The 21,105-nt window shown below is 47.1% G+C and overlaps 1 long non-coding RNA gene across 1 annotated transcript; it reads left to right on the top strand.

The window, feature by feature from the left end:
- Positions 1 to 9,092: 9,092 nt before the first annotated feature.
- On the top strand, positions 9,093 to 20,690 carry LOC122234188. Its single transcript, XR_006211963.1, has 2 exons — positions 9,093 to 9,183; positions 20,328 to 20,690. It is a non-coding gene; the product is annotated as an uncharacterized LOC122234188 (long non-coding RNA).
- Positions 20,691 to 21,105: the final 415 nt, after the last annotated feature.

Here is a 21,105-nt window from a genome sequence, read left to right on the forward strand (position 1 = left end):
AATTTTTTAATTACGTTGTGACTCACAGGTGGGGTTCTCATTATGTTTCTGTTGGATGGTGCTGGTCTAGAACATTCCACACTCCCTCTCACCTCTAAACATTTGCACATGCTCTTTCCACCTTTTGGAGCACCGCTCTTTCTCCTGATCGCCTCTTCACAACTAACTCTGTACAGCTTTTGGGTCTCGATGTCTCCTCCTCCAGAAAGCCTTCCTTGACCCCCAGGGTGGGTCAGGTGCCCCTTCTGGGCTTCTACAACTCCGGCTTTCCCCCATCTCAGCCCTGACCGTCTGTGATGTCAGCGTCTCATGTCTGCCTCCCTCTCGAGACCGATAAATCCACGAGGATGCGGGCAAAGCCTGTGCTGGTCACCATTTTATCTCCAGAACCTGGCCCAGAATGACTAAATATTTGTTAACGGAATGAAGAAGTGACAAGAAGTGGGCCGTCCTCATGTTACAGCTCTGGAACCGCACTGGGAAGCCAGCTTTAGAGGTCTTGTTTCGATGTGCCCGCCACCTGCACAGCATCATCGCTGCTTTCCCGGTTTCGCTGGGGGTGCGGTAGACACATGGTGGGTCTCCTCGGTCCCTCCGTAGAATTGTCCTGCTTCTGCCCCTGAGCTGCCTGGGGCTCCCGTCTTAGCGTGTGTCCTCTGCTGGTGGCACAGCTCTGAATGAGGACACCTTTGTTAATTCACACAAGCTGTTGCTGGTACGACACAAATTTTGATAACGATTTCCCCCAGTCTGAGATTTCTTTTTCTCTTATTTGCACAGAAACATTGCTTTTAGGGGCGCCTGGGTGGCTCAGTCAGTTAAGCTTCCGACTCTTGATTTAGGCTCAGGTCATGATCTCACGATTTGTGGGATTGAGCCCCGCCTCTCTGCAATGACAGCACAGAGCCTACTTGGGATTCTCTCTCTCTCCCTCTCTGTCTGCCCCTCTCCTGCTCGTATGCACACTTTCTTTCTCTCTCCCTCCCTCCCTCCCTCCCTCTCCCTCTCCCTCTCTCTCTTCCTCTCAAAATAAATAAACTTTAAAAAAAAGAAACATTGCTTTTAAAAATTGGTCATTAAGAAATAGTTTGTTGGTCTTCTCCTTTGAGACCCTTCTATGCTTCAGTAGTTTTGTAATTAATTTGATACAAAGAGATGCTCCACTTCATCAGTAATCAGAGGAAGACCAACAAAGATGGCACTGAGGTCATCTTCCTCCCAGTCCAGCCTGCTTGTCCATGTGTCCTCGCTGCAGGCCCCCCACTGTCAGCGTCGCCCTGGACTTGGTTGCCACACTCTCCCCGCCCCCATGCATCACATCCCTGCTTTGTCATCCCCACCCTGCCCAAGTCCCTACCCATCCTAGACTCAAAATTATAATCACTAATGGGGTGCCTGGGTGCCTCAGTCGGTTGGGCGTCCGACTTCAGCTCAGGTCATGACCCCACGGTTCACGGTCCATGAGTTCAAGCCCCGTGTCGGGCTCTGTGCTGACGGCTCGGAGCCTGGAGCCTGCTTCAGATTCTGTGTCTCCCTCTCTCTCTGTTCCTCCCCCGCCTGCCCTCTGTCTCTGTCTCTGTCTCTCTCTCAAAAACAAATAAAGATTTTTTAAAAATTAAAATTAAAAAATTATAATCACTAAGTTCCCTTCTTCCTCTATCTTGATCCCACCCAGCTGACCAAAGCCAGCCGGTAATTGTAGAAACACCTAGAGGGGAAAAGAGAGGGCCACACTGAGATTCTATTTTATGTCTTCAAATGAGCAAAACTTCAGATGACTGCAGGTGACAATGGGGATTAGCAGGGCACCTCATGCACTCCAGGTGAAGGAGGAAGTCAGTGCAACCATCTGGACAATAATTTGGTATTTGAAAAATTCAACCATGTTGAAGCTTTGAGTCCCTTATACTCAGCATCTCCATTCCTGGATACTTAACGGGAAGAGACGTGAGCATGCGCGCTGGGTGAGGCGTCCCAACAATGTTTGTAGTGATTCACCAACAGCAAATTGGAAACCTGATGTCCATTAAAAGGAGAATGGTTAGGGGCGCCTGGGTGGCCCAGTTGGTTAAGCGTCCGACTCTTGATTTCAGCTCAGGTCATGATCTCATGGTCATGAGATCGAACCCCGTGTCAGACTCCACACTAAGCATGGAGCCTGCTTGAGATTCTCCCTCTCTCTCTCTCTCTCTCTCTCTCTCTCTCTCAGAATGAATAAATGAATAAATAATTAATAAAATACATGAGAATGGATGAATTGTGGTATATTCGCACAGAAGAGTATAATGTAGCAGGACAGACCTACAAAGGCATGAGGATAACATTGAGTGAATAGACCCCCACCAAAGAACTTTGCTTGCTTTCTTTTTTTTTTTTTTTTTAATTTACATCCAAGTTAGTTAGCCCATAGTGCAACAATGATTTCAGGAGTAGATTCCTTAGTGCCCCTTACCCATTTAGCCCATCCCCGCTCCCACAACCTCTCTAGTAACCCTCTGTTTGTGCTCCATATTTAAGAGTCTCTTATGTTTTGTCCCCCTCCCTGTTTTTATATTAGTTTCCCTTCCCTTATGTTCATCTGTTTTGTCTCTTAAAGTCTTCATATGAGTGAAGTCATATGATATTTGTCTTTCTCTGACTGACTAATTTCACTTAGCATAATACCCTCCAGTTCCATCCACGTAGTTGCAAATGGCAAGATTTCATTCTTTTTGATTCCCGAGTAATACTCCATTGTGTATACATACCACATCTTCCTTATCCATTCATCCATCGATGGACATTTGGGCTCTTTCCATACTTTGGCTATTGTTGATGGTGCTGCTATAAACATGGGGGTTCATGTGTCCCTTCGAAACAGCACACCTGTGGGGCGCCTGGGTGGCTCAGTCGGTTGAGCGTCCGACTTCAGCTCAGGTCACGATCTCGCGGTCTGCGAGTTCGAGCCCCGCGTCGGGCTCTGGGCTGATGGCTCGGGGCCTGGAGCCTGCTTCCGATTCTGTGTCTCCCTCTCTCTCTGCCCCTCCCCGTTCATGCTGTGTCTCTCTCTGTCTCAAAAATAAAAAAATAAAATGTTAAAAAAAAATTAAAAAAAAAAAAAAAGAAACAGCACACCTGTATGTATCCCTTGGATAGATACCTAATAGTGCAATTGCTGGGTCATAGGGTAGTTCTATTTTTAGTTTTTTGAGGAACCTCCATACTGTTTTCCAGAGTGGCTGCACCGGCTTGCATTCCCGAGGACTTTGCTCTCTTCGCTATTTATTTTTATTTTTTAAACGTCTATTTATTTTTGAGACAGAGAGAGACAGAGCATGAACGGGGGTGGGTCAGAGAGAGGGAGACACAGAATCTGAAACAGGCTCCAGGCTCTGAGCTGTCAGCACAGAGCCCGACGCGGGGCTCGAACTCACGGACCGCAAGATCATGACCTGAGCCGAAGTCGGACGCTTAACCGACTGAGCCACCCAGGCGCCCCTCTCTTTGCTTTTTATCTCCAGCTTCTAGAACGGTGCCTGGCAATTAGTTGGCATTCAATAAACGTGCAATTTTAAGTAAAATTTGTATTGAAGTATAATTTAATTAAATTTGATCTTAAATGATTGAATTTCACAACCCTGGGACACCTTACCCCTGGCTTTCTTGCTCTGTGAAATAATGCATTTCCTTCTGATTCAAGCCCTTTCGATTTGGGTCCTCTTACATGCAACCAAATGCATCATAACAGGTGACGCACATGGTGAATGAGTTACCGCTAACATTTTAGGGGGTCCTGCTATGTGTCAGGCACTGTGTCGAGGGCTTTACCTGCATGACTTCTTTGAATTTTCACAACACCCCTGTGAGGTTAGTTTTGGGTCCTCCATTTAACTGAGTGCGTCCTAAAAGGACTGCAGATGGTCGTGCTTGGTCTTGCCATCCATTGGATGCCTCCTGGGTCTAGACACACTGCTGTGCCCACCATCACCTTCAAGGAGTTCTAACATTTCAGTCACATATTTAAGATCAAAGGAAAGTTTTCTGTATTCACCTTATAAGAGCCACTGGAGGCATCCCAGTGGTTCCCGTTATCTACAACATAACAAACCACCCCAAATCTTAGCGGCTTGAAACAATTTATTATTATGTCGCTTGCTTCTGTGGGTTGACTGGGCTCCACTGGGCAGTTCTTGCTTAAGGACACTCCTGCCATTGCAGTTGGACATCAGCTGGGTCTGCAGTTACCCGAGTCCTGACTGGCTGGATGTCAAGATGGCTCGCTCACATGGCTGGCAGTTGACATTGACTGTGGCCGTGGGCTGTGGCTGGAGTGCCCATATGTGGCTCTGTTGGGCTTCTCAGCATGGTGGCTCCAAGAGGCAGCATTCCAGGAGTGAGCTTTCCAAAAGACCCAATCAGAAACTGGAAGGCTTCTTACAATCTAGCCTCAGAGGCCCAGAGGGTCATTTCCTCTGTATTCGCTTGGTAAATCAGGAAGGGCAGTCTGGATCCAGGGAGAGGGCACCTGATCATCTCTCTCTCTCTCTCTCTCTCTCTCTCTCTCTCTCTCTCTCTCTTTCTCTAAATGTTTATTCATTTTTGAGAGAGAGAGAGAGAGACAGAGGGCAAGTGGGAGAGGGTCAGAGAGAAAGGAAGACACAGAACCTGCAGCAGGCTCCAGGCTCTAAGCTGTCAGCACAGAGCCCGATGCGGGGCTCGAACTCACAAACTGTGAGATCATGACCTGAGCCAAAGTCAGACGCTTAACTGACTGAACCACCCAAGTGCACCTCTCTCTCTCTCTCTCTTTTTAAGTGTGGATTTATTTTTGAGAGAGAGAGAGTAGGGGAGAGGCAGAGAGACAGAGGATCCAAAGCGGGCTCTGTGCTGATAGCAGAGCCCAATTCAGGGCTCGAACTCATGAACCACAAAATCCTGACCTGAGCCGAAGTCAGACGCTTAACTGACTGAGCCACCCAGGTACCCCCCCCTCCCCGCTGCCTCCCGCCAATCATCTCTTGATGGGAGAAGACACTCCAGGTGTCTGCTTACATTGACATTTTACAGTTTGTTATGACTCATCACCAGGAATGGCCAAGCATTGAGCCGCATCCTTTCTTCCTTCCCTCTCTCTCCATGGTGCCACTATCTCCAGGGCTTCCAGCCAGAACCTTCACCTGGCATCAGGCCTTCTGTTGGGAGGGCCAGAGGCGGTTTAAGGTTTCACTCGATCGGACTTTTCTCTGATGTCCTTCAGCTTTGAAAATTTTACCTTTTCATTGTTAAGTATTTTTTTTTTTACTAGAGCATAAGAATACATGCTATAAAGTGCACAGATCTTAAGTTTAGTGTAGGTGAATACATTTCCACATCCAGCTCCATGGCTGGGACTACTGAGGTGTGCGAGACAGATCATCACCTGTCCTTGTGACGCTCACGGTCAAGTTACTGGTCTCTGAGGAGCGGTCTGGTTCTCTGGGGGTTTTCTAGACAAACCTTCTGGGTGTAGGAAAACAGAAAGCCTATTCAGAACTGCTTTTATCTCCTCCTTCAAATATTTGTATTTTAGTGCATGTCTTATATGGTACATATTAGTACAGTGCAACTTGTCGATTACACACATATAGTGGAGATGCGAACGGGAAACTTCTGGGGGGTATGTGGTCAGAAGGTCAGAGGTCTTCTGGTCTAGAGTTAGGGGGAGACACAAACGTGACAACTGAAGGTAAGGTGGTATTATAGTCGAGGCATCACTAGCCCCCATGGCATTGAAAGGACTGGGGATTGGAAGGGGTGAGGGATGGGGGATGTCGTTGCTGGTTTTCTGGAGGAGAGGACAGTAAAGCTGAGATATGAAGGATGAGAAAAGTCTCAAACTTTATGTACAGAGACTCCAGAAATGACATTGTGGTGCAGTTAAAAAAAAATGCAACTTGGGGTGAGTGGGTGGCTCAAGTGGGTGACTGTCTGACTCTTGATTTCAGCTCAGGTCATGTTCTCATGGTTCGTGGGTTCAAGCCCTGCATCGGGCTCCGTGCTGGCAGTGCAGAGCCTGCTTAGGATTCTCTCTCTCTGCCCTTACCCCACTTACGTACGATCTCTCTCTCTCTCTCTCTCTCTCGTTCTCTCTCTATCTCTCTCAACAAATAAACTTTTTAAAAAAGATATTTTAAAATATGCAACTGGTTGTAAACAGCATCCAGGGGTTTTTTTAATGTTTATTTATTTTTGAGACAGAGAGAGACGGAGCATGAATGGGGGAGGGTCAGAGAGAGAGGGAGACACAGAATCTAAAGCAGGCTCCAGGCTCTGAGCTGTCAGCACAGAGCCCGACGCGGGCTCGAACTCACGGACCGTGAGATCATGGCCGAGCCAAAGTCGGACGCTTAACCGACCGAGCTACCCAGGCGCCCCAACAGCATCCAGATTAAGAAACAGTGTGGGTAGAGCACCTGGGTGGCTTAGTCGGTTAAGCGTTCGACTCTTGATTTGGGCTCAGGTCATGATCTCATGGTTTGTGAGTTCGAGCCCCGTCGAGTTCTGTGCTGGCAGCGAGGTGGAGCCTCCTTGGGATTCTGTCTCCCTCTCTGCCCCTCCCCCACTTGCTCTCCCTCTCTCAAAATAAATAAAAATAAACTTAAAAAAAAAAAACCCAAAAAGAAACAGTGTAGCTAGGTCCCAGAAGCCCCCCCCCCCCAGCCCTTACCTCCCTGTGGCATATTATAGTTTCTAGAAATGTTTATACCCACGTCTCCTGCTCCACATGCTCTTTGCACAACATGCCACATGAAGAGATGACCACTCCTCTTGATCCTGGGCAGACATTTATGACCAAGAGAGTATGGCAGAAATGACACTATGTGACATCTGACGCCATAAAAAACAGCGCAGTTCCTGCCTGGTTCTCTCAGAATGCCTACCTTTGGAACCCAGCCGGCATGTGAGGGAGACCAGGGTACGTGGATGGCAAATGTGGGAGCCTTCTGGCCAATAGTCGGCATCAACTGCCAAACCTGTGAATGAGGGAGCCTTCAAGATGACCCCAGCTCTGGGGCGCCTGGGTGGCTCAGTCAGTTAAGCGTCCGACTTCAGCTCAGGTCATGATCTCACAGTTTGTGGGTTTGAGACCTGCATCGGGCTCAGAGCTGACAGCTCAGAGCCTGGAGCCTGCTTCAGATTCTCTGTTTGCCTCTCTCTCTGCCCCTCCCCCGCTCGTTCTCTCTCTCTCCCTCTCTCTCTCTCTCTCTCTCTCTCTCTCTCTCTCTCTCCCCTTCTCCTTCTCAAAAATAAATAAACTTTAAAAAAAAAAAGAAAATAAAAGATGACCCCAGCTCTGACCACCGTCTGACTATAACCACATGAGAAACCCCAAGCAAAAACTACTTGGCTGAGCTCAGCTAACTTCCAGAAACATGAGTGGTACCAGTGATCCATTATCATTGTCTTATGTCACTAAGTTGAGGGAAGCTTGTTATGTAGGAAAAATAACTGATACACCCCCCCTCCCCACCGATAACCACTCTGCTGATTGCTAACATCATAGGTTTTTTGTTTTTTGGTGGTTTTTTTTTTTTGTTTGTTTTGGTTTTTTGCCTGATTCTTTATATAAATGAAATAGTAAAGTACATCAACTTCTGGGTTTTCTCTTTTACCACGATCTCTGTGCTTGGGCCCATCTTAAGGGAGTTTTAAGGAGTAGGTACACATTTTGGCTTTCCGGCACCCTGTCCTTTGAGGGTGGTGTAGTAGACATTGGTTATATTGGTCTGTCCAGCCTCCATTCCCTTTTCTGGTTACCCCGAATTCTCATAGACACACACACACACACACACACACACACACACACACGCTGTCGGTCTATGTTTTGGATGCAGCTGAGCCCATCTCTCTGGGGACGAGCCCGTAACCCAGGCCTGATCGTGAGAATCTTCCACCTCCCTGCCCACAGTGATTGTTCAGCAGTGGGTTGGTGGCCCTGGCCTGGCCGGTGACAGCCCGGGTGGGCTGAGATAGGAAGAAAGGGGATCTATCTCCTTTTGTGATGTGGTTCCTGCTGTGGAATCTAAGGCTAGAGCAGCTGGGCGCCAGTGTGAGAGGCAAGCTCGCCTGCAAATGAAGACAACACAGGAAGGCAGAGTGAGGGCTGGAGAGAGAGAGAATCCAGACCACCTACCTCCTTGGCCCCGGGTCCACGGCAAACTTAACCCGTTTCAGTTACGTGAGCCTATAAGTATCTTTCATACTTAAGCCAGTTTGAATTGGGGTTTTCTGTCATTTGTGGCCAAAAGAGTCCCGGCAAAAGCGGCTGCGCACGTCATTTTCTCACGGAGCCCCGGTGGACATTTCCATTTGCTGGACTCCGCCCTCACGTGGGAAAGGCAGTACCCTCGCTTTTCCTAGTGTGGAATCTGGACCAAGAGCCTCAGCATCGCCCAGGGCCTGGTGAGAAGTGCACATTCTTGGATCCGTCTTTAGGGAACCACCAGCTCTGGAGTGGGCTCCAGCAAGTGTCTTAGAAGCCCTCCAGGGGCTGCGTGCTGAAGCGGGTGGAGCAGAGAGGGCCCCCGCTTGAGGTTCAAGCTGCGTCTCTACCTCTGGCTCTGAGTTTACGGGAAATACGGCGATGATCCTGCCTCACCTTTTCCACCTGTAAAATGATGCACCTCCTATTTTTTTAATGTTTATTTTATTTTAGAGAGAGAGTGTGTGAACAGGGGAGGTATGGGGGGGGGGGATGGGGAGGACAGAAGATCCAAAGCCAGGCTCTGCGCTGACAGCGATGAAGCAGTGGAGCCCGGTGTGGGGCTCGAACTCACGAACCGTCAGATTATGACCTGAGCCGAAGTCCAGTGCTCAACCGACTGAGCCACGCAGGCACCCTAAGATAATTCTCAGCCTCCTTTAATGATCTGGATCAGTCATTCCTAAGTGAGGATCCACCGGTCACTCTTTTTTTATTTTTTTAATATTTGTTTATTTTTGAGAGAGAGAGCACAGGCAGGGGAGGGGCGGGGAGGGCGGGGGGGTGGGAGGTAGAGATTCCAAAGCGGGCTCTATGATGACAGCAGCGAGCCTGACGCGGGGCTCGAGCTCACCAGCCGTGAGATCACGACCTGAGCCGAAGTTGGACGCTTAACCGACTGAGCCACCCAGGCGCCCCTCTGATTTTGTAATGCTGTTGTGTGGACCGGTGTGTTACTAGAGGTAAGTCACCCGGAAGAATGCCTGGCACCCCGTCCATGCTCGTTAAAGTGAGATCGGTGGTTTTCAGACTTGGTCGCGCATTAGAATCACCTTGGCGGGCTTGTTGAAACATCGATTGCTGGGCCTTCCCCTCCCCTCGGAGTTTCTTGCCTCTTGTTAAAGGGAGCCTGGGAATTTGCATTTTGAACGAGTTCTCAGGCCGAACTGATGCTGCCGGTCCCGGGGACCCTACTTTGAGAACCGCTGACTTAGATGTCACCGTTGCCGGTCTCCAGCTCCCTCTCTGGTGCTTCTGCAGTCACCTCAGGTGCTCTGGAATCGCTCTTTCCGCTGACTCAGGCCTCTGTCCCCCCCCTCTCCCTCCCCTCTGGCACCAGTCTGGACAGTTGGATTCTCTGTGCTGGTAATTGGAGCTCCGAGCCCAGCTTTCCGCTGAGAGTGGCCCCAGGCTCCACCTGTTCAGGGCACCTGATTGATGGTTCCATCCACCACAACTGCTCCTTTTTTGGCGGCCTTCAGAACAGTCTCCAGCTTTCTTACATAAGCAGACACCTTTCCTCCCAACCCCGGGGAAGGGGCCACATCACTCCTGACAGCTGTCCGGCTGTCTGTCCACGCCAGCCTCGACCACTCCCACTCACCCGACCCCCATCACAGACATTTCTTTGCTTTGCCAACACAAAGGGCTTTCAAGGCAGCGCCGGGGGCGCCCGGGTGGCTCGGTCGGTTGGGCATCTGACTTCGGCTCAGGTCATGAGCTCACGGTTCGTGAGTTCAAGCCCCACATGGGGCTCGCTGCTGTCAGCGCGGAGCCCGCTTTGGACCCTCTCCCTCTCCCTCTCTCTCTCTGCCCCTCCCCTCGTTTGCGCTCTCTCCGCCTCTGGCAAAACTAAACATCGAAAAATAACTAAATTTTAAAAAATAAAGGCAGGGCCAGGCACCTGAGACTAATGTCACATTGTGTGTCAGCAGTACTCAAATTTTTACAGAATTAAAAATTACAAAATAAAGACGGGACTAATCGAGCCCCCTCGGCCAAACTCCTCCGTAATGCGGCCTGCTAGCTGGAGCAAGGAGGTCAGTGCCGCTGGAGCTGAGCACGAAGGGGAGGGTGGCAGATCAGGGCAGAGAGAGACCGATCGTACAAGGCTTTATGTCATGAGAAGAGCTAACAGTGGTAAAATTTTTAAATCATTTTTTAAATTGTATATATATTGTATACATAGTACTATATATATACACTATACATATATAAACACATATACATATGTATACTGTATTTACATTATATATAATACTACATAGGATATCGTATATCTTTGTACACACATATTTGCACATTTATACATATCTATATCTATATATAGTTGAAAAAATTATACAGTGAGCACACACGTAGCCACTACACAGGTAAGAAATGGGACATAGCCGGTCAAAATCATCCCTGACATTTGTCAATCCTGGACCAAAAGTACAAATGGAGGCACATGGGTTCACACCCATCTCTTCCCACTTCTGTCCACATCCTGAATCCTTGAGGGGTCATCCATGCATTTATGTGGACACCCTCATCTCCATATGAAAATGTGGTCCATCTCCCAGACCACCTCTTGCCCACCCCTTGGGTCTAGAGGCGTGCAGACCAGCATGACCTGGCCTGGGTGTCGGGGGCCAGGTGGGCTGGGAAGAGGCGCGTACAGGTGCTGGAAGGTTCAGGAACACTTGGCTAGGGGATTCTAGAGAATTGGGTACTCAGCATGGTCTAGAACTTCCCTGTCCAAGAAGGTAGCCACTAGTCACATACGGCTATTTAGATTTAAATTAATAAAAATGAAATAAAATTTTAAAATTCAGTTCCTCAAAAAAGAAAAAGAAAAATTCAATTCCTCAGTAACACTGGCCACATTTTAAGTGCTCGGTGGCTACGTTAGGCTGGTGTGTATCATACTGGACGGTGCACGTAGAGAACATGTCTATTATTGCAGAATGTTCTATGGGACAGTGCTAGTTAGGAAGGAAGCGTGGTAAGGGTTCTGTAAGACAGGGAAGTATGACCCCTAAACAGCAGGCAACAGAAACTGCCTATGAGAATAAACAGAAGTTGGATTTAACAGACAAAGCCTTCAAAATAGCATATGTTCAAATAACCAAGAGGAATCATGATTTTAAAAGTAAAGGGAAGTTAGACAATAATGACTTACCAAATTGAAAATATCAGTTAAGAGTTAGACATTACAGGGGCGCCTTGGTGGCTCAGTTAAGTGTCCAACTTCGGCTCAGGTCATGATCTCACGGTCCGTGAGTTCAAGTCCCACATCAGGCTCTGTGCTGATAGATAGCTCAGAGCTGGGAGCCTGCTTTGGATTCTGTGTCTCCCTCTCTCTCTGCCCCTCTCCTGCTCAATCTCTCTCTCTCTCAAAAATAAACATTCAAAAAAAAAAAAAAAGAGTTGGGCATTATAAAATAGAGCCAAATGGAAACCTGGAGCTGAAAAGTACAATAACTGAAATGAAAACTCACTAGAGGGCTCACCAGTAGATCTGAACTAACAGAAGAAAGAATTAGCAAATGAAGATAAATATCATGCATTTCAAAGAATGGAGAGAAAAAAGAATGAAAAAAAACGAATAGAGAGCCCCAGAAAAATGCAGCACTCCATTAAGTCAAGCAATATACACATAATCGGAGTACCAAGAGGAGAGGAGAATAAGGAGAAAAATTACTCTAAGAACTATGTTATATAGTTCTGTTATATATTCTAGTTCCTAGAAATATATTCTAGGGGCATCTGGGTGGCTCAGTTGGTTAAGCATTCGACTCTTGATTTCAGCTCAGGCCATGATCTGACAGTTCGTGAGTTCGAGCCCCGCAGTGGGGCTGACAGCACAGAGCCTGGAGCCCACTTCGAGTTCTGTGGCTCCCTCTCTCCCTCTGCCCCTCCCCTGCTCATGCTCTGTCTCTCTCTCAAAAACAAATAAACATTGAAAATTTTATTAAAATTAACATAATGTAAGAGAAAGCAGTTGAGGAAGAATAGAGGAGGAAAAAGGATGTGAGACACATCGAATATAAAAAGTGAGAATTACCAGTCAGGGGTGAATACCAGTCAGGGGTGTAAAGCAAAAATGCTTTACATTTGTGTGACTAAAGAGTCATTCTCATGACTTTTCCAGAAGACAGAAGTTCTGTTCCAAGAGAGCTGGATATTTCCACTATCCAGAAACAGAAATAGGCAGGATTTAATTTTTTTTTAATAAGACAAAACAAAAAAATGGCAAAAATTTTAAGGTACTGAAGAATATAATGAAAAGCAAAACCAATGAATATATATGTATATGAATATATATGTATATTCATTCTCAATATATGTGTATATATATATATATATATATATACACACACACATATATATTCATTCTCAAGTTAGTTAACATACCGTGTAGTCTTGGTTTCAGGAATAGAATACAGTGATTCATAACTTACATATAACACCCAGTGCTTATCTCAAAACCAACAATTTTTAACCTCATCTCAAGATCTGAGCCCTGGGTGTACTTGTTGCTACTGGGTTTAACATTTGTTTTGATTACAAAATAATATGCCGTATTTGATCAAACTGAAGATGCCTTGTATTATAAAATACAGCATTGCCTTATTTACCACTAGGAAAGAAAAATTGCTAGCAGTTATGCTGACACAATGCGTTGTTACCACTTACAGTATTTAGCATATATTTACTAAAAGAGCACTTTTAGATTTATTTAGAAAAAAATTTTTTAAGATTTTACTTTTTTAGTAATCTCCACACCCAACACGGGGCTCGAACTCACAACCCCAAGATCAAGAGTCGCAAGCTCCACCGACGGAGCCAGCCAGGCACCCCCTAGAAAAAGATTTTTTTTTTTGGGGGGGGGGCGCCTGGGTGGCTCAGTCGGTTAAGCGTCCGACTTCAGCTCAGGTCACAATCTCGCAGTCCGTGAGTTCGAGCCCCGCGTCCGGCTCTGGGCTGATGGCTCAGAGCCTGGAGCCTGCTTCCGATTCTGTGTTTCCCTCTCTCTCTGCCCCTCCCCCGTTCATGCTCTGTCTCTCTCTGTCTCAAAAATAAATAAACGTAAAAAAAAAAAATTTAAAAAAAGAAAAAGATTTTTTTTTTTAATTTTTTAAATTATTTATTTATTTTTGAGAAATAGAGTGAGACAAAGCATGAGCGGCGGAGGGGCGGAGAGAGAAGGATATACAGAATCTGAAGCAGGCTCCAGGCCCTGAGCAAGCCGTCAGCACAGAGCCTGATGCGGGGCTGGAACCCACGAACTGTGAGATCATGACCTGAGCCGAAATCAGACGCTCAACCGACTGAGCCACCCAGGTGCCCCGAAAAAGATTTTTTTTAACAGATCGCTCTTTGTTATCTACAATGGAAAATACAAGCATAATTAATTGGTTAAGGTATATCTACAACTTCCTCATGCTCAGAATCTGATTTCTCCATCATTTTCCCCCAAAATTTTACTGTGAAAATTGTTAAACATACAGTGAATTTGAAAGAATTTTATAGGGAACATAATATCAACCTAGATTTACCATTCATCTGTGTATATATATATTTTTTACACCTGATTTATACACAGCTATCCATCTATCCGTCCATCAATGCAGACATTTTGACTCATTTTCTCATCTTCTGACTTATTTTCTGACTTAAGAGTTCTTGATGTTTGTGCTTCCCCGTAAACATCGTCCTTGTGAAATCAAGAGTGTTGTTGACGGAGCATTTCTTAGAAAAGCGCTCAACTTTCTTCCTTTCACTGTGTCAATGACAGGGCTACTGGACAAGAACTGGGATTTGTATTCCTTTTTCAAATGGTTTTTAAGTGATATGTGCTGAAACATTACGGGATGCATCAGGACTGCTGTCCAGTGGAGAGCAACTAACTATAAGATGCCCTCAATTACAGGATTAAACCCGATTTGTAGAGATCTTGCAAGGTGAAAAAACAGAGGGGCTCAGAATTAATAAAATCATGTAGACACCACTGATTGAACTCTTAACCGAGTTCACCACTGATTGAACATCACTGTGATGGTTTTCAAACTTTTAATTCTTCTTAATGTTTATTTTTGAGAGAGAGAGAGAGAGAGAGAGAGAGAGAGAGAAAGAGAGAGAGAGAAACAGAACATAAGCAGGGGAGGGGCAGAGAGAGAGGGGGGAGACACAGAATCCAAAGCAGGCTCCAGGCCCTGAGCCATCAGCACAGAACTCAATGCAGGGCTCAAACTCACGAACCCACGAGATCATGACCTGAGCTGAAGTTGGATGCTTAACTGACTGAGCCACCCAGGTGCCCCACTGTGATGGTTTTCAGATGAGGAAATGTCTCTAAGGTTCTCTGCCCCTCAGTCTCCCTCCATCTAACCCTCATCTGCCCGCCCCCCCCCCCCGTCTCTGTATTTCCCTCTCTGCCTCAATCACCTTCCCAGTGTCCCCCCACCCCCACTTCTCTCCACCTCCCTCTTTCTCTCTCTCCCTTGTCTCCCATCTCTGCAGCTCTCCCTGTTTTGCAGGCTGCCCTTAAGGTAGTTGAGGGTTCTGACTCTCCTCACTGTTCTAGCTCTTTCTTCTCCACGCTGTAAGGAATGGTGAATTTGTGCTCCGGCTTCCTGGCTGGAGGAAGCTGGAGGAAAGGCAGAGGGAGGAAGTGCTAGGATGGTGGGCTTGTCCCATGAATTTGCAACATTTCTATGCCTTTTGAGATGATCACATATTATTTCATCTTTAACCTGTGAGTGAGCCGGGACGCACTGGCACAGTTTGTAATGTTGAGATATTTCTGTATTTCTGACAGCATCCCTATCATTTCTTATGAATTACTGTCTTAAAACATTGCTGAGTTCAATTGGTTCATATTTGACTTGGAATTTTTCCTTCTGTTTTATGAGTGCCATTTGCCTAGTTTTTTATTGTTTCTCTAGGTTTGCTAAGGGAATTGTGCCAACCATTCAAAAGATTTTTTGTAATTTTTTAAATTTTTTTTTAAATTTATTTTTGAGAGAGAGAGAGCAGGGAGGGGCAGAGAGAGAGGAAGACACAGAATCCGAAGCAGGCTCCAGGCTCCAAGCTGTCAGCACAGAGCCTGACACGGGACTTGAACCCACAAACCGCAGGACCATGACCTGAGCCAAAGTTGGACGCTTAACCAACTGAGCCACCCAGGCACCCCAAAAGATTTTTTTTAGTTTATTTATTTATTTTGAGACCGTGTGTGTGTGTGTGTGTGTGTGCGCGCGCGCGCGCGAGGGGGGGGGGGGAGGGGCAGGGAGAGGGAGAAAAATCCCAAGCAGGCTCTGCACTGTCAGCACAGAGCCCATCGCGGGGCTCCATGTGACCGACCATGAGATCATGACCTAAGCAGAGATCAGTAATGGAAAGCCAACCAACTGAACCACCTGGGTGCCCCTCAAAAGATTTTGGTAGCGTTCCTTCCTTTTTCTATTCTCTGGACCACTTTCTAATCCTAGCAATTCTTTGTCTCACTATATGGTAGAACTGGCTATAAATCATCTAATGTCAATCTTAGAGTGTAGACCTTTTACTTCCTCTGTTACTTCTTTGGTTATTGGTAATTCAGACTTTCTACTTATTGTCATTAATATTTCCATGGAGAAACCCTATTTTCATTTGTTTGCTTGTGTGTATTTTGGGGAGTATAAAATATCCTCTGCTCTGTTGGTGCCTGTAGGAGCCAGCTGTTGTCGATCCTGATTGGGCGGCAAGGATAAGGGGTGGGGTCTTAAGTCCTGATTGACATTGCTGGAAACACTCCCGTAAACTTGGAGAGAACGTCCTCAGGCAAAGCGGGTCGCAGTGGCTAAACACACGCCCACTTGGGTTGACCGACCAGTTCGTAGACCTGGGAAGCAGCGGTCCCTGTAAATGGGGTGGAGGAGTGCTGCCCGCCCGCAGAGGGAACGGAGGACCGCACCATCACGGAGCACCATCTGGCATGTTATGTGCGTCTGGCGCCCTCTGGAGCTCAAATGTGGGTAGTGACCCTAGAGTTAGGTAACGCGGCCTCCACCCAGGCGGCGCCCAAATCTTGGCTACACCTATTATCTCAAACTCTCAGGACCTTGCTCGGTGCCCTCCAGGGTCACACTACCGAGTCAGGGTTCCACCACCAGGACCCCTGCTTGCCCGCGGTATAAGACGCAGCTTCCAATTCGTCCAAGGACAGACACCCCCGTCACACGCAGGGAATTGGTTAAAGGTCTCTCCTCCCCACCACCACCCCCCGCCCCCACTTTTTAATGCTTTATTTTTCTTCACTGTTATTACAGCAGAATAATAAGACGAACACGCGTGTGTCACCACCCAGTTTAAAAAATACCTTGGGTTTTTGCTTAACCTTAAAAAATTGTTCGTGGGCGCCTGAGTGGGTTGAGCGTCCGACTGCGGCTCGGGTCATAATCTCAGGGTTGGTGAGTTCAAGCTCGGCATCGGGCTCGCTGCTGTCAGCACGGAGCCCGCTTCGGTGTAAGTCTTTCACCTGTTTGGTTAAGTGCATTCCTAAACGTTTTATTCTTTTGTTGCTGTTGTGAGTGGGGTTGCTTTCTTACGTTCTTTTCAGATAGTGCGCTGCCTGTGTGTAGAAACGTGACTAATTTCTGTGTGTTGCTGTTCTATCCCGCAACTCGACTGAATTTGTTTATTAATTCTAAACATTTGTCGCTGGGTTATTTTCTACATAGATGATCGCGAAGAAAAACTCTTCTGTTTCTCCTCTGCTCTCAATACTCCACATCTGACACCAGTTGTATGTGGGTTTTCCCACACCGAGCACTTCTCAGACCCCGGCGGGGTGTCCTACAATTTAACACCGTTCGGACATTATCTACCTGTCGTAGCATCAGATCCCACAGGGAAAGGTCTCGGTCCTACAAGACTGTCCCCCACGTCCAGCTCCAACTTCAAGTACAAATTGTCACCTGTGCTTCTGACCAACCAGCTAGAAGTCGGGGATTCCCAGTCTCCCTCCGTGGGTTCGATTATTTGCTAGAACTGCTCACAAAACCCAGGTCAACGGTTTACTTATTAGATTACCATTTATTAAAAAGGTTATTGGGGCCCCTGGCTGGCTTAGTCGGTAGAGCATGTGACTCTTGATCTCACGGTTGTGAGGTCAAGCCCCACGTTGGGCGTAGAGTTTACTTTAAAAAAAAAGGGGGGGGGGAGAATTAAATGGTTATTAAAGATGTGAATGAACAGTAAATGAAGAGACACATAGGGCCAGGTCCAGAAGGGTCCTGACACAGGAGCTGCTGTCCCTGTGGAGTTTGGGATGCTTCATCCTTCTGGCACACGGATGTGTTCTTGTTAACCAACCCAGAAGCTCTCCGAACCCTGTCATTTAGGATTTTTATAGAAGCTTCATTATGTAGGCATGATTGGTGAACTCACTGACCATTAGTAATCAACTTAACCTCCAGCCCCTCTCCACCCGCTAGACATCAAGTTGTGGGGCTGGAAATTCCAACCCTCTGATCCCAGGATTGGTTCCCTGGCAACCGTCCCTTCCCCACCCCCCAGTTTCCCAAAAGTCACTTCGTTAACATAAACTCAGTCTGGTTGAAAAGAAAAGGGCTTTTTAAAAAAATGTTTATTTATTTTTGAGAGAGAGAGCATGCAGGGAAGGGGCAGAGAGAGAAGGGAACAGAGGATCCGAAGCGGGCTCTGCGCTGACAGCGGGGAGCCCCATTTGGGGCTCAAACTCACAAACCATGAGATCATGACCTGAGCCAAAGTCGGAGGCTCAACTGACTGAGCCGCTCAGGTGAAAAGGGCTTGTTTTGAACAAAACACTCATTTCACCTTCAGTGCACTGGGACTGTATCAGGAACCAAGCACAAAATCCAAATATTAGGACAAAAGACGTGCCCCTAAGGCTCTAACCACTGGTGAAATTGCAGGATTTTGAATGCTGTGAGCCAGGAACTGAGGGGGAAGGCTAACATATACAGTTTCCCCTTGAATAACCTGGTTTTGATCTGCGTGGATCCACTTATAAGCTGATTTTTTCATAAAATATATGTCCAGTGCTGTAAATGCCTTTTCTCTTCATTATGATTTTCTTTTTTTTTAAATTTTTTTTAACATTTATTTATTTTTGAGACAGAGAGAGACAGAGCATGAATGGGGCAGGGGCAGAGAGAGAGGCCATCAGCCCAGAGCCTGACGCGGGGCTCGAACTCACAGACCGCGAGATCGTGACCTGAGCCGAAGTCGGACGCTCAACCGACTGAGCCACCCAGGCGCCCCATTATGATTTTCTTAATAACACTTTCTTTTTTTTCCAGTTTACTTTATTGTAAGAATACAGTATATTCCACATATACAGAATACGTGTTAACAAAGGGTTTATGTTATACGTAAGGCTTCCGGTCAACAGTAGGTTATTACTAGTTACATTTTGGAGGGAGTCAAAAATTTTACACAGGTTTTCAACTGCGTGGGGGTTGGCACCGCTAAGGCCCGTATCGTCCAGGGGTCAACTGTACTTTCTTATTGTACTTTTCACAGGTATCACAATATCACAGTCTACCCCCTGACCTTCGGATACAGATCTCTTAAAGCAAATTGATTATAAAAGTCAAAGGATACTAGCACATTACTAGGGTCCCATTTCAGCCATTAATCCAGTCGGATATATATATATATATATATATATATATATGTGTGTGTGTGTGTGTGTGTGTGTGTCAGGGCACCTGGGTAGCTCGGTTGAGCATCTGATTTTTGATTTTGGCTCAGGTCATGATCCCAAGGTCATGGGATCGAGCCCTGCATCGAGCCTGCTTGAGATTCTCTCTCTCTCTCAAAAAAAACAAAAAACAAAAAAACCCAGTATATATATATATATATATATATATATATATATATATATATATATGAAAGTGTCTCCAGGGCAAAGCTACTCAGGTTTGAAGCTGCCATTTGGTCTTGTCAAGGTTCCAAAAGCAGACATACTCTTGGCTTCACCCAGTCAGGCATCTGGTACAGTTGAGCTAAGAGACAGTATCCTCTCTCGTGCTGAGCCTCTTCCAAGGTGTTAATGCAACGTTGAGTCTCTCCCTCATTGCATAACCTGTGTATTCACTCCTTTACCCTCAGCTGCTATTCCTTCTTTTTCCTTTTATGCCCAAACTTTTCCACCCTTGGAAGGCACCTTGAGTTTGGCCACCATACTGGTCTGGACTGCAGGCAGAAGAACGAGTCCCTTCCCCAAGCCCACCCCTCCAGCGGGCGGTCTCCCCCACCAGGCAATACAGTTGCGTCCGCTGTTAACCCCAGTCTTGCCAGATGCCGTGAGGGCACAACCCATCTCATCAGGCCCTTGGGAATTCTGACATAAGGTTTAAAAATACAGAGGTTCTTAGCGAGGAATCATCCTCTTCCCGGCTTCTGGTGTGGTAGCCCAGGTCCTGTGACTGCGGCGTCAGATAGGGTACAAACCGTAGAGGTGATATAGAGAAGAAAGTACATCAGTCCCCTCCCCCACCCCCTTTCCCCAGATCCACAGAAAAGCGGAGGGCTCCATCCAGTGGGGACGCTCCTTTAGCCCAGCTCATGTGGAGTCTGAGAACACACTCGTGAAGGCGTGCGAACCAGTTTTTCATGCTTTTATGGAAAGCATGCACCTCCGCATTTTGGACAACCAGTGTCCGAATTGCTCGTTCCAATTCTCCATCCCGCTAGTGCTCTGGGGAAGAGCTCTCTCTGCACATTGTCAGACACTGTGGGCTGTAGAGTGTGTCCCTCATCTGAAGAAATGACAGTCATCTGTCCACACTGGTGCAATCTTCTAGTTCTCTACGGTGCCCTGAGGGTTAGCCTGCTTCAAGTTAAAGCACTCCTTGCTTGCCGACTTAAGGCCCTTGATTTGTGACAGAATTAATTTGCTTTCTTTGAAATATGCAGACCGCTGGCCTTGGGGAATAAAGGGCCAAAATGTCCCCAGGCCACAGAGGCCAAGCAAGTCGATTTGAAGTCCCCTTAGCTTTCTGATGAGCCCAGCAATCTTTTAGCAAAATGTTTTTCTTTTTCAAGGTCACACAAATGACTTTACTGACCTCCCTCTGCTCCCCTGTAGACTTTGCCCTCCTTTTCGGAAAGAGCAGAGTATTCTCCAATGACCCCCAGGTACCAGAGAACCAAACCTTCTTGCACAACCCGCCCAAACTCCAGGCACCAAGGAACTCGAACTTCTTGCACAACTTCCAAGCTCCGAGATAACTCTGTAGCTGGCATCATCGAGTCCGCATGTAATCAAGAAATGTCACAGACCGCTGCATTCCCTTAACCCCTTTAAAAATCTCTGGGCCAGGTGGAAACCTGGGAGTTGGCCTTTGGACAAGAGTCTGCCTTCTCCCCAGGTGGCCAGCCTCCCGAATAAAGCTCATATACCTTTCCAATAAAAGTTCATCTCTTGATGGGCAGCCGAACTTGGGTTTCAGGAACATGAGCGTGTCCTTCTGCCACGGGGTAGGCAAACCCGGTCCAGAGTCAGTGTCTATTCCTGTCAGATCGCATCTGTAGTCCCCCTCCCCGACCTCCTCAGGGCTCCCAGCATCAGTCTCACTTGCCAGCTACCACCAGGTCCGGACCACCAGGGAATCTGCCATATAAACATCTGCAGGCTCTTGTAGGCAGATAAAACAGCTCTTATTGGCGTTTTGTGCCCAGAGGGTACAAGGGGAATGGGTCTAGATCTAGCCCACATCGGCATTGTTGTAGAAATATCCATTCATCCAGGCGCCTGGGTGGCTCCGTCGGTTGAGTGGCCAGTGCTTGATTTTGGCTCAGGTCATGATCTCACAGTTTGGGGGATCAAGTCCCACGTAGAGCTCTGCGCTCACAGCAGGGAGCCT

Source organism: Panthera tigris, chromosome E2 (assembly GCF_018350195.1).
Source record: "Panthera tigris isolate Pti1 chromosome E2, P.tigris_Pti1_mat1.1, whole genome shotgun sequence".
Lineage (NCBI taxonomy): Eukaryota > Metazoa > Chordata > Mammalia > Carnivora > Felidae > Panthera > Panthera tigris.